Genomic DNA, 9895 nt, shown 5'->3' on the forward strand with positions numbered 1-9895 from the left:
GGAATCTTAAGATTATCTCGCTAATGTCTAAAGCAACTAACTATACAAAGTTCGAGATATATTTTCATAAAATTAAGTAATATTTTGGTTTGCATATTTTTTTGGAAGGGGCTAGGCTAATGTTTGTATATATATTTTATGTTAACGGTATAACTACACATATATACATATATTTATTTATTTGTATGCCTGTGTGTGGATTTATGCTTTTGAATGTATTTTGTCTTTATTTTTCCCAACATCCAACAGGTTTCCTTGAACTATTGCAGCAATGTATGTGTGAAAATTTAAATGTTTGGGTAAGTGTATCTGTATCTGTGTGTGGATATGTATGTATCTAAAGTTGCAGTATGCAGTATTGATATAGAGCTTTTTTTATTCAAGTTTATGTTGTTATGTCGTTGTCGCTGAAACTATAAAAAATTGTTGTGCTATAGGAGTATATGGTATATAGTATATGTATGTATGTTTGTTTGTATTTGTTATTTAAAAATAAATAGATTTCTATAAATAGATGACACTAATTTTTTTTATTTTTTTGCTATTTGGTTGAAAACTTTAAAGCTAATGTTTATTTGTATCACTATATTTTTTAGTTTTAGGTGGAAGGTAGAGATTTTTTTTAATTTTATCTGATTTCATTGAGAAATATTAGATTTGAAAAAAAAAACAAATAAAAATTTAATTTAGTAGCTATGTTATAGACTAAATTTAAGAAAAGATTCAAATTCGAATTCAAAATACAGTTTCGAATTAATAAAAAAAAAATAAATAAAATTTTAAATTAAAATTGAAAAGCAATTCATTCCATAAAACCATTCCCAACTAAATAAATTATATTTAGCTTCATTCATACTTTTACTTTTATTTTAATAGAATTTATTCAACCTTCGAATAGTTCAATTTTTATTATTGAGTGTATGACTGTAAAAGATTTTGTGCCAACAAAGCGTCATATGCGGGAAGTTTTGCTTTACGTCTTTAATTTGAAAAAAGATCCGTTCTCCGAAGCTTATGGTGAATGTGTTCCATAGGTTTCAACGTGAGAGTGCACAGTAGGGCAGAATCGAAATTTTTTGGAAATAAATCTGACATTTCTAAACAGCTGGTCCGGGATAAAATTTTACGTAGGCGTAGCCAAGGAGCATTCGAATTTAAGTTATTAAAATGGGCCATACAAATCCTCCAGGGGCGTCGATATGGGGGCTCAAAGTAGGGTACCTTCGACATGTAAAATTTTTAAACACGTGCCATTTTTTCCCCATCCGATTTCAAAAATTTTAATATTTTTAAAAAGCGCTCGACTAGGTATTGAAAAAACATGCTTGCGTGTGCTATTTATCTCTTATAATTTCCGAATTGAAATTTTAAAATTTGGCCATACCTTGGCCCGCTATTTTAAAAATATAGGGCGTAATTTTGGACCGAATGGACCGATTACCAATAATATACAAAAGATTTGAGGTCAATATCTATTATGGATCCAAAAATAAATAAAAATCAATTTAAATATTCAAAAAATAGTAGATTTTTTCTGATTTTTGGGCGAAAAGGTGACTTAACTTTTTAGGAATTGCGGGATTTGACTTATGGGTTAGCAAAGTTGAAATTTGTGGAAAAATCAATTTTGTGGGAAATAAAATTAAATATTTTTTTAAAATTTTTGTTTTTATGCTTCTTTTTAAAGGTTTTTATGATTTAAAATTATTCCAGAAAAATATTTAAAAAAATATTTTTTTTTTGTTTAAATTAATTTTTAAACATTTTGTAAAATATTCCAGAAAAGATTTCAAATTTTTTTTAATTTATTTAACAAGTTTTAGTAAAATATTGCTCACAAACCGTAAATGAAGGTATATGTAATGGGTTTTAACGGTTACGAAAAAATTTAACTGATAAAATGAGTAAAACTTACTTTCCTACCAAAAAAAAAAAAACGTGTCGTGATTATAATAATCTTTGATAGTATGTTGTCTCATGGCTAATATAAAACATTTTATTTGGTAGCACAGTGTAATTTTAATGAATTTTAAAAATTATTATTAAGCTGCTTACATTGTGTTTAATTTGTAAAGATAGTTTTTAAATAATTTTATACAAGGGTGACTTGTCTGCCAAGTATGTTCTCATACCTTTAATTCTAATCATATGTACGTATGAGTAATATTTTTCATTGATGCTAAAAATACACAAAATCATACGTACGGATGTCCGCAATATTAAAATCTATTAAAAATATAATAAAAGGAGTAGATACAAACAAATGTACATATTTATATACAATACATAGAGACGTCTATGTATGTATGTATGTGTTTCGCCTTTTAACGTTATAATCAATGAAAATATATTTTCTTTAAACAAAACTCGACAATGTCATGACGTCTATATAGACCTTACTCTTTAAAATATTGTTCGCAATGTTGTTTTCTCTATGAAATTCCATTGAAATGAAAGTTTTAAAAGAGAAACTAAATATCAAAGCAGAAACAAAAATATGTTTTAAAAAGAAACAAGTTTGTATGTATGTAGTTGGTTTTCAGTTGAATTTGAGTTTTTGTATGAAAGTTTTTGTTTTATATAGAAAATAAACATGTCATCATGTTAAGCCACTAACACAGCTAAACTAGTACACTGATACACACATACATAGGCACTTAAAAGGGATGTATAATGCAATTTTTAATTGTACTCTTTAATTTAAAAAAAAAATTTGTACCATTTTTGTTCTTAATGAACATACAAATATTAATTTAAAATTTAGTTTATTTCAAAAACACTTATTGTTTTATTTTTATTAATCCATTCTCAAAAAGAGATACAGTGCAAGCTAGGTATTCGCGACTACCCGACTATTCAATTAATCGGGTTTCTGGTTTAATCGGATAACCGAGCAAATAATTAATAGGGGTTTAGATTTATTCGGTTAATAATCGGTTAATTTAAAATTATTCGATTAACAGAATAATATCTATTTTAATTTTAAATTGAAAATACAACCACGAATTTAGTGTACAAAAACATAAAAATCAAAACATAACAATTCAACCAAAAAATAATAGCAAATATGGTATTTGAAATCCTTTTTGTATACACATTTGAGTTTTTTTTTCTGAATTAAGCTTTATAAAAAGAATATAATTTAATTTTTTTCCTTTTAAATGATAGTTTTTTCTAAGCATCTCATTGGTGTCCTTTTTGGATTGTTTTAGATATTGAATACTTTTGATTGTTTCGTTTAGTTTCGTTAAGTTCTGTAAATGTGTAAATGCAAACAAATTCTAAGTCGATCGGTATACTTTAAGGTGGATGTTAGACTAATATTTTTGGGCGTTACAAACATCTGCACAAACGCAATATACCTTCCCCACTATGGTGGTGTAGGGTAGGGCTGTCAGATGTGGCGATTTCTCGCCAAACGTGGCGATTTACAGATTAGCTGGCGATTTATTTGGCGATTTTTTTAACAAATTATTTGTTTTTCTTACAATAATTTGTTTGATATTTATTATCTGATCATTTGGAGGCAGGTAGCATACATGATCAAATTTTTTCAACAATATTAATTTTTTTCTAATATGTTTAATCCGTCATTTTTAAATAATAATGGAAATATTGATAACTTAATAGGCTAATTAAAATTGGCTATTGGCCCGATGGATTCTTATCGGAATTTATCGATTTTGGCACAGAATTTGAAATGAAATTACAAAATATACAAATGGAGGAATATGATGTAGACATTTTAAAATAAAATTGTTTTTTGTACTTAAAAAGCTTTTAAAAGAAATGCTTAAATGGTTACCAGAAAATATAACTCTTTTTAAAGTATACAATCACCCCTATCATGAAAAACATGTGAAATTTATGTTCCCATGAAATATCCATTTCCCTCGAAGGGAAAATTGCTATCGTGATATTCCCCTGAACTTTTCATTCACAATAGTTGATTTTGTTCGTAACAGATGTTTATTGTTTACAAAATTCCATCTAAAAATTTCCTCACATGGGGAATTTTTTCACATGAACAAAGTTTATGAACGAAAAATGGGAAAAGGGAACATATTTCATGTGAAATATTGATTCGCGATAATGAATTTTCAATATTGAAATGGAATGGAAATTTTCGGTAGTTCCAAATTCATTAACCTTATTTTTAAATTCAAAAGTATCTGCGGGGGAATATGAATAGCAATGGTCAAAATTAGCATATATCAATTGAAATCAGATCTTTAAAGGCAAAATTCCAAAAAAATTGTTAGATTTTAGATTTTTTTCTGTTATCGCGAAATTTTGTCGCGAATATCGAGCTTGTATTAATGTTCTATAAAGCTCGATTAAACGTTAAAATTGTACCAAAATTTTGAGTACAATATTGTACCTATTTAATCCCTGCTACATAAATACATACATACCTACATGCACGACATAACAGTAAAATAAATAAAGCTTTTATTTCAGGCAAAATAAAAAAAACGCACACAGAAACACTTAATGAAAGTGCATTGAACTTAAAGAGAACATGAAATGCAAGCAAAGGAAGAATTTTCCTATTAATTCTTATAAAGCTGTAATTGATGACGTACTTGCATACAAACACACGCACGCACACACGCTCGCACACACATAACAACTGAAAATTGAAGTAGAAACAATAAAACACAAAAACAAAAGCTCTATTTTTAGACTTGCTCTAAATAACAACAGTCGTCGTCGTCGTTGTAGTCGTCGTCGTTCTTACGAACTTCAACTATTTATTTATTTATTGCACGGCATAGTGTGTGTGTATGTTTAGTTCTTACTATTGTGTTGTTGTTGTTGCTGCTAGTACTTTTAAAATTTAAAAAGGATGCTGTTATTTGCAGGAAAAAGTAACGGAAACAGAAAGGCGACTCTTTAAGCTTTAAATTAAATGAATGAAGAAGACGTACATATGTATGAATCACCAGCAAAAATAAGAATGAATTCAACAAATATTATGTAAAAATACACAAATATACATTCACATACACATAGTCATGCATTCATACATATGTTTTGGTTGAAGGTTTGTGTGAGTGTTTTTTGTGTTTAAAGGAGCACAAGGTATCAACGTCTGAGTTTATTTGAAAGTATGTGCGTAGGATGAGAGTAAACTATTTAATTATAGTGATCAAGAAAAGTAAATTTTATTTAAAAAAAAAAAAAAATATAGGGAGGAATCAAACATTTTCAATAAGGCATTGGATCTTGTTTAAAACTTGGAATACACAATTTAAAGTTGCTCAAACATTTTAAATTCGTTTTTGTTTGACTTTTATCGAGGTTCAAAGTTAAAATTTTATAACACATCGAGATATTCTTCGAAGACTCACTCATAAGTATATGTAAGGCTATCAGCGCAAAAGTGGTGTAACTCCAAACTATTTACTTAGGAGAGAATGGGAATTTTAAATTTGGTAAATATTTGTTTGAATTTAAATTCTTTATTTTAAGAGCCAGTTTTTGACTGCGAAAATGAGTTTCTCAGTGCTTTTTTAAGTGATACTTAAATGGCCGACGTTGGTCATTTAAATTCTATTTAAGTTTCATAAACTACCATATGTTTTTGACAGCTGACTTTTGTTGTTTGGTTTTTTTTCACTCTATTGTAGAAAAAAAAAAACAAACAACAGCGTCTTGCAAAAACTACAATTCCGATGCGGGGCAATTGGAGCTTCTTTTGTGCATTTTCCTACCAATAATTTTATTGTTTAATAAACTTTTATTTCTTATTGGGCAAAATGTATCAATTTTTGTTTTGGTTGAACAGCTGTTTTAAGCTAAACTATCGATAAATTTTTGATATTTAGTAGTGCTACCATACTTTTATCTTATTTAAATAAGACAAATTATGTAGCACTGAAAAACTCAAACTGTATTTAAATACAACTTAATTTTAAGTTAAAATTAACTAAATACGTATTTAAATAACAAGTCAAAAACTGGGCATAAGTGTTTTATTTTAAATTTATATGAATAAAAAAATCCGCGGGAGTTTTTTCCCTTTTCCCATTTTTAACACTGAATTTAAATAGGAAAAATAGGAAAAGAGATGAAACTCCTGCGGATTTTTTATTTATGATTTTTTAAAAATAAAATACAATTTTTCTTAAAACTATAAATGCACATTTCATCTTTAAATATTTCTCTACAAAACTGCATCATTTGAAATTGAGTGTTTGAAAAATTGACTTTTTGACACCAAATTCCCTCTGTGCATCGGTAGGAAAATATAAAAATGTACAGAACTGTGGAACTGAGATACACAATATTCCCGGTAAGTTTTAATAACTTGAATATTCTTTAACCAACTTTTAAATTTATAAAATGTTGACCCATTTAAAGGTGTAAATAATTTTCTACAGCACTGTACACTTTAAAATAAACTATTGCTGCTCACTGTTGTAGTTGTAGTCGTCATTGATGTCATTGATATAGAAAGAAGCTTGTATTCGTACCAAAAAAAAAACAAAAAAACTTCGTAAAGTTCATGTTTATTTGCGACGTCGGTTATTGTTGCTGTAGATGTTGATACTTGTTGTAGTTGTTATGAAAGGGGCCACATTACTACTAACACACTGACCTACTGACGATGTTTAACGAAAATTTAATGAAACTAAACACGAAGCGAACGAACGAACGATGAATTGCGACAGCAGCATACAATTTAGTGACGTCATGGATGGCATTCATTCACAGTTTTGCAAAACAGCAACATATAACAAACGAACAACAATTGCCATGTGGCAAAAGCAACAACAACAACAACACCAGCAACAACAACAACTATAATAAATAATTGAAATGCATATAGAACATGAAAGAAAAAAACGTCCGTTTGGCGCAAAATGAAATGAAATTAAAACAAAACAAAACAACAAGAAAAAAACTAAAGACATGGAAATAAAAAGGATTTCGAGGACAAATGGATGGATGGATGGAACTTGTTCACAATATACATACATATGTATATATATATAGATGTATATGTTGTTTATGCAAAATGTTAATGTTGTTGTTGCTGTTGCATCAACGGCAATCAGGCAGCAGCATGATTTCATTGAGCAAAATTTTCTCTAACAGCAGCGGTAGCAAAAACTAATGACGACGACACAACATTCATGATAAAACGGGGAGTGGCGCTAATGTATCGGTACGACGATACGTAAACGACGCCAGGACGATATTGCAAAAGGTTTTCAAGACTGCATTCGTTTTATACTACATAGTATATGGCTGTATTTAGTATGTACATATATGTTTGAAAGTGTATGTATGCATGCATGTACTCTTTTAGTCTACGTGAACCTATTGTAATTGTCGGTTGAGGCAGAGGAGGACATTCCGTTCGCAAGCGGTAACCTTTACATGGTCGTTGTATTTGTGAATGATTTTGGTTTCGTTTCGTTTGGTTTAGTTTAGTTTGGGTTTTGGTTATTATTATCGTCAGTCACTCAGCCAATGTTGTTGGTCTTGCAGCTCTCCTGGTCCTCTGCTCCTCTACGTCGTCATCGTCATCATCATCATCATTCTCAAGTTCTTAGCTGCAACAGCAACAATAACAACATATTTAGTTCAATTTTTTAAGCTTACATATGAAGCATCCAACGTATCTGAAATTAGTTGAAATTCTTATTTCAAACTATCAAGTCGGTCGTGAAGTTCCTTTACAACACACACACACACACTTCTACTAATAAAGGAAAATATAGTGTTGAGAGTTTTATACAAAAATTTAAATAAAATAAAGAGAAATTTAACAAAAAATTAAATTTTATAAAAATTATTTTAAAATAAAGAGAAATTTCAAAAAAAATTTAACAAAAAATTAAATTTTATAAAAATTATTTTAAAAAAATGTAAATAATTGAAAACTTATTACTGTGATAAACAAAAGACATTGAAAATATTGTCTAAAACAGTCTAAAAATTTTAAAATATATAAATTTTGAAATCTTTAAATCAAATTTTAAAAATAACAACTTAATAACACCAACAATATATTTTTCATAATATATAGTTTAGTTTAAGTGAATGAAATAAATTACTTATCTCCAGAAAAACCTGAAACATAAAGAATCATTTAAAAATATACACTCAGCAACAAAATGTAACTCTTAACGTCATCAAAACTACTTCAAGGCAGCCTATTAAAATTAAAATATTTAAAATGAACTCTCAACGAAAAGAAAAATACTTAATAATATTTAAAAGTTTGTTTAACATTACTTAAAAATTTAATTGTAATTAGTTAATTACTAACAATTGAGTAAATCTAATACTATGTGACAAAAAAAAAGAACTGACAAAAAATAAGTAAATATTTAATTAAATAAAAGTGAGTGAACTTGAAAAGTGGCTGCAAAATTTATTCCAAATATAAACTTCTTAATTAGGACCTTAAAAGAAAGCAACATTTACTTAAAAAAAAAACACCTTGGGGGCTAAATCTCGCAATTACATACATATATATATTCTGGATCGTTATAGATAGCGGAGTCGCTATAGCCATCTGTATGTTGAAATCAACTTTCCGTAGCCCCCAAATAACTTACATACATGATTCATACATCAATATATACGCTATAGACCCGGCTCGGTTGCTATTTAAAATAGAGATAATCGGCCCACAAATATAAGGAAAAAACCAGGCCAACATTGACCAATTTTGTATCTATGTAAATCTGGATTACTAAGTCATTAATTAGACAATATGGATATCTAATGATAGATTTTTCAAAGACCTTAGTAACGACGTATGTAATGCTATAGTAAGTAGGACCTACAATGGGTCAAAATCTGGAAAAATATTTTTTAACCCGAGTTTTTTTTTACCAAACTATTTTTTTGCCATAGAATAATTTGTTCCATTTAAAAATTAAAAAAAAAATTTTAAAAATTTTAAAAAAATTAAAAAAGAAATATAAAAAATTTAAAATATAAGGAACAATTTGTTACGAATTCAGATAAGAATTTATATAGTGTGATAATAACTTAAGTAACTGCTCATGAACTATAATTTATGTTAAAAACAAGTAAGAAAGTATGGTCGGTCAAGCCCGACCATATAATATCCTACACTAAGTAAATAAGCAAAAACATTTTTCTTTTAAAATATCAATAATTTATATTCGTGAGTGATTTTCGGAAGTGGGGGTTATATGGGAGCTATGACCAATTATGGACCGATCACCATGAAATTAGGTCGTAAGATTTATGTCTATATGAAAGTTTACTATGTTGAATTTTGTGAGTATACCAACATTTTTAAACGATTTATGCACGTTATAGTGATTTTCGGAAGCGGGTCTATATGGGAGCTATGACTAATTATGGACCGATCGTAACAAAATTTGGTGACATGAATTTTGTATATATAAAACTTATTTGGAGCGAATTTTATGTAGATATATGTATAAATTAAACATTTATGACCGATAAAGTCCAATTTCGGGAGGACATTTGTATGGGGGCTAGGTGAAATAATGGACCTATTTTAGCCAGTTTCAATAGGCTTCGTCCTTGGGCCGAAAAAATTATATGTACCAAATTTTATAGAAATATCTTCAAAATTGCGACCTGTACCTAGCCAGCCAGACGGACGGACGGACATCGTTTAATCGACTCAGAAAGTGATTATAAGTCGATCGGTATACTTTAAGGTTACACACATCTGCACAAATGCATTATACCCTCCCCACTATGGTGGTGTAGGGTATAAATACGATTCTGAAAATAAATATGTTTCTAAAGTTTACTTTTGTAAAGAATGGAATTGAATGGAACACATTTTGCCATAAAAAATAACTATTTGTATGTTTTTGCTATAATGGTTATAAGCCAATTAACAAAACAAATCGAAACAACAACAACA

This window comes from Calliphora vicina, chromosome 4 (assembly GCF_958450345.1).
Source record: "Calliphora vicina chromosome 4, idCalVici1.1, whole genome shotgun sequence".
In the NCBI taxonomy this organism is placed as follows: Eukaryota; Metazoa; Arthropoda; class Insecta; order Diptera; family Calliphoridae; genus Calliphora; species Calliphora vicina.